We start from the raw sequence: 5,363 nt of genomic DNA on the forward strand, positions 1-5,363 counted from the left end.
ATTATTTTGCACATCAATTGCATGTCACCATAGCCTTTTCGCTCTTTACACACTCATTGTTCTTTGTTTTATTAAACACTCTGGTGATCTCAGATACCAGTCCTACCAGCCATCCATGTGTTTGAGGATGTACAAATACACCTAAAAGCATGATTTTCACAGCTTTCATAATATGATAACTAGCAGAGTGAATACATGCTGTGTTTCCTCTTGTTCGTAGATATCCATCTGGAATCTAAGTCTCTGATAAAATTTTCATGAGCCTGAGTAATGAGGAGCACTAGAGGGCTCTTTATGTGAGCCGAGATGCCCACAGGTCAACAAGGGACTTTCCTAGCCATTCTAACCTCATATACCCTTTCATTTATTTAGTTTTGCTCCATGCACACTGACTCTTTGTACTATTTTATGCTACAAGCTGTATGCTTCCCACCAGGATTCTTAATATTCAGTCAGTTTCTTTAATGTTTTCACTTCTGAAAATGAATCATACCGATTTGTGCCTTTGAAGATGTTATGAAAGGACATGCTATATTTATATCACAGCTGTAACATCAAAACCCAGCTTTTTGAATTCATGCAGATAGTACATGCAACCAAATACTGTGACCAGAAATCCCAGAAATTTGAGAATGTTTTCCCATGAAGAAAGTTATTCAAATATTCCCACTGCATCAATATCATTCACAGCTCCCTCTCACAAACCAAAGTGACTCTTCCTTTCCACGTGACTATTGATTGTGGGTTTCCAGATTGCTTTATCTCAACCTGACAAATTAGAAATCAATGCACATGTCTGAGCACAGCCAACAATAAGTTATTGGCTCATCTTGACTGTTCAGGATCACTTATTTTAGGATAAAGTTAAATAAAAAGGTAAAAGTAATAGATAAAAGTAAAATATGATAATTGTTTGGGTTTACCACAGTGGTGTCAAAATCTATCATCCAAAGTAAAACAAAACTCCAGATCTAACAGATTGAACGATATTTAAAGTTGGTAAAGTCTCTAAAATGAAAATATTCAGGGATGGCGGGACTTGCCCATAATGCAAACTGCATTTTGTTCAATGAGAGCTTTGCGGTCTTGCTCTGAAGTATACAGGAACAAGGAGAGAACTTCCTCTCACTATCAATCAGGAAATTCTATCAGCATACAGGAAAGTATTGTTGCAGCATTTCTGCATGGTGCCAATGCCTTCTATACTATACTATGCAAAAGGTCTCGAGCCACCTGCCATTTCCTTATTTGCTCAAGAGTTTTGCTCTGTTCTATGGACCACAGTGTGTGCAGAAATAAGTACTGTGATTTTTACATAAATTAGATCACATTCCCAGGACGTTTAGGACATCTCATATTTTCAGCTTGCATTGTCATGTTAAATAGCAAGGATCCACCTGGAGTTAGAAGAGTACTGCCTGCAGAGTTTCATCATTGTTATTATTATTGTTATTTTAATGTTGTGGTTTTCTTGAAAGACAGGTTTTTTTTTATTCTCTTCACCTCTTCTCAGACTTCTGAAATCTGATCTGGGTGTTTCTCCCCACCCCCCTTTTCCCAACCTCCTGCATGCCAGAGTACTTGGCTCTGCCCTCAATCTGGTCTCAAGTTTCTGCAGACCTACAGCAGATTGTTTATTTTGCTGGACATGGAGGAAACACGGATGGACCCTTCACTGGCTCAAGATTTACTGTTAAGCCAGGCTCCCGTGTGATCTGTATTTAGAACAAGACTCCCTTTAACAGCAAGCTCTTTATCCTTTGCAAAAATGGCACATTACTAAGGACAATGGGATTGTCTGCTTGGGTAATGTAATGCTAGGGGATTACATCATTTGATACAACATAGCACTGGGTAGACAACAGTCTACTAATCCTGCTCGCTGAGGTCATTTATAATTCATTGAAGCACACATACCATCATCCTATTTTGGACAAAGGGCAGAAAAATCTATATACCCTAGTGATGGTGGAGAAGGACAAAACATTTCCCCGGAGATCATTTCTGCTAAAATTTATGAGGTTACTCTTCACCACTGACACCACAGTGTAAGTGCTGAGGTCAGGGTATTAGGTAAAAATAGCCTTAGGAAGCACATGCATTGTATGTCTGTATTAAATAGCTGCATGCAATTAAAATGGATTACAGATATGAAGGTAGCAACACTAGCGTTTTCCTCTTTTACTTCTTTTAAAACTTTTCCATCAGTAGCTGTGGGGTTAGTGAAGTACGTGCAAATACTGTGGTCTCACCATCCAGGAAATGCATATCTTGTTGACGGAAATTCTTCCTGTGAAATTTGAAATAAATTATGGTGCACACGCCTTTCATCCTAGCCATCAGTAATGCACAGTGAAGCTCCTTTAGAGGCAATTATGATTTATGGGACACACAAGGGAGAGGGAAGAATGTGCATTCAGTACTTTGGAGGAACAGAGAAGCAAAGAGAGCAAATTGCAATGTGAAAGAGAACTGACTGCTCATGAACCGGCGTCTACAGTTTTCTCACTTTAAGCGTGGTTTACTTTCACCCCCAGACAGGTCATGAAGAGTACAAATGCTTCTTACTTAATTTCATTTTGTGATGTTTTTGGTATCATGTCCTGAGCAGCCAATCAAGTAATACAATTTCCTCAACGGGAATTATGAACAAAGAGTGAATTGAGGCCTGAACAGAAAGAGAAAATGGTACTTGAGGTGAATGATTGTGTGGTCAATGAAATGAGTCATATGCTTTTTTTCAGTATTTCGTTGTAGCTACACTGCTTATCAGTATACCACAGTCTCAGTGAAAAATTTCTTTACCAGAACCACAAGACTAGGGTTATGTCAGATTACTATGAGTTCAATGCAACCATGAAAAAAAATATGTGAAAACCAAAAAGACATGATGTTTTCTTAGAGGAAGTCGGTGCTATGAATTGAGGTTGTTTGTGGCCGTCTGGGTCTGTAAGGCAACTCAGCAGGAGCAAAGGTGGAGGTTGGAATGTCAGTGAGGGTCAGAGAAGGTCACGGGGAAATGACCTTTTGGATGAGTCAGGAGTCCATTCACTGGAACCCCAGCTGTGATGGACAGGTCACGTGGAGGTCTCCACCAGTTCATACGCAGACATGCTCATACAGTCACCCTGCTTTGTCATTTGTAGACATTACAGACCAAGATGGAGAAAACTTTGACGGCTCATTTAGGACAAGATATACCTCCCTTTGTCAAATAACATATAACTTTTGAGTAAAACAGTTAGACCTATGGCAAAACTTGAGAGAGCTAAGATAAAATATCTGAAGAGATACTTCAGTAGATTTAAAAAAGGTCAACCTGAGAACTGACCACACTGTTCAACTAACAACAGACTGCTTAGCTTTATTGGCTAAAATTATATCAGAAACCCCCCCACCCCTAAATAAATAAATAAATAAATAAATAAATAAAATGAAATAAAATAAAATGAAATGAAATAAGTAAATAATTTAAAAAAATGACCGGCTATGTTTTCTATCACTTTGGCCAATGAAATACACCCAAAATACAAGTAAGGCAAGATGAAGAGAGTCATCCTTCACTTTATGAAAACTAAAAGGAAATAAAAATTGTACAATTTTTAAGACCTCATGTGTGCTATTATCATGATATTTTATGTGTAAATATCATGGTTATCTTCAGTAGTGACAACAAACCTGTTTACTATTTTAAAAAGAGATTATTACTACTACTACTATTATTATTAGTATCACTATTAGAAAAGGAAACAAAATCTGCCTGTTCTGAACCAGTTTTCAAGGTAACGTTATAGGTGTTCCTTCCAAACGATAACAATACAAAAACTCAAAGCATACAAATGGACCAGGCCAGATAGACAACACAATTAGCCTTATCTTTATATTAACTCATTAAAAATCAAAAAAAAAAAAAAAAAAAAAAACAAAAAAAAAAAAAAAACTATCCGACTTCACTGGCACATGTATTTATCTTATTTATTCTCTCTCTTTCCCTGCTTCACCTTTCGTTTGACAGAGGAAGGCTGCGTGCCCGTGTCTGTGTGCGTCTTTGGGGAGAGTACCTGCGCATCACAGGCATATATAGTTTGTAGGCGACGAGTGCGTGACTTCTGAGAGCCCTGCTAACTAAATTGCTGTGTTTTGTTTTTTCATAGTATCGCTGCTTAAATGAATTGTTCACTGTGGGCCACGGCGGCAATCAGAACAACGGGAAATGCCTTGGTGCTCCCGGCGGACAGTTTACGGACTTGTATCCATTGGTATAGAAGAAAAACTGTACGTATACAGCTTCACTGGGTTACAAAATATACTGAACTTTCATCTCCCGAGAATTTTCACTTAATTACTTTATATTGTCAGAGCAAGAAATTAAGAGCGTCATCTCAGTAATTCACTCTCAGCTGCCATCTACTGGTTGTTCTTGTATTTGTTTGGCTTCACTTTCCTTTGGCCAGCCTGGGAGCGTTTTGTCAAGGCTAGAAGTAATGTAGGTCAGAACATTTACTCCAAAAATATGTCACTGCAGTCATATGCAGTTTACACAAAATAATAGGAAATGTTATAGGATGTACTTTTTTCAAACAGGAGGGACTTTAAGACAGCAGGAAGTACTATAAATAGTATAGCTACAGTCATATTTTGCTGAGAACCTACTTGAAAATATGTCATATATACATATTGAATTGAATTTGATAGTTTTAGTGACTGTTAAAATAGCAATGAGCTTGACTCCTGATTGAATAACTATAATTTTGCATCACATTACACAGTAATTTAATTAGAAAATAACCAGCATGCATTAATTTTGGGCCTGGTGAAGGATCAGAAGGTCTTTACATATCTCATAGCACATCCAGTTTATGTATTTTTTCACAAGCACTGCTGCTTGAACATTGTTTAAACCCAGGTAGTACTCCAGGACTATTATAATGTGCATTTTTGTTGCTGTTGTTGTTGCAATGTCTCATTTCCTTCTCAGTTTTATGCAGTACATTTTGAAACAGCCTGTAGTTTGAAGTGGTACACACATGCATTGCATGTTTTCAGGCCAGAATAACCAACTAAGCAGGCCGAGCAGGCAACTGCTCAGGATTCCCAGAGGTCAACCAAACCCTAAACCCACTGCTTCCCAGTTTACTGAATCAATTATGTACTCATTTATTAAAGGACTGGGGTCTCTAAATGTTTTATTTAATCCATATCCTGCTCACAGTGTCACTTGACACTGTAGCTTATAAAGAAAATGGAAGCTTACAATAGAGGCCCATCAGTATTCGTTGCAAGCAGTCCCTTCAGAACTTTGTTCTAGTTATAGACATTTGACAGAACCTGTTGAATATTCAGTAACATTCAGTTTATATATA

The sequence above is a fragment of the Pundamilia nyererei genome, unplaced genomic scaffold (assembly GCF_000239375.1).
Source record: "Pundamilia nyererei isolate P.nyererei 1_Seehausen unplaced genomic scaffold, PunNye1.0 scaffold00009, whole genome shotgun sequence".
Lineage (NCBI taxonomy): Eukaryota > Metazoa > Chordata > Actinopteri > Cichliformes > Cichlidae > Pundamilia > Pundamilia nyererei.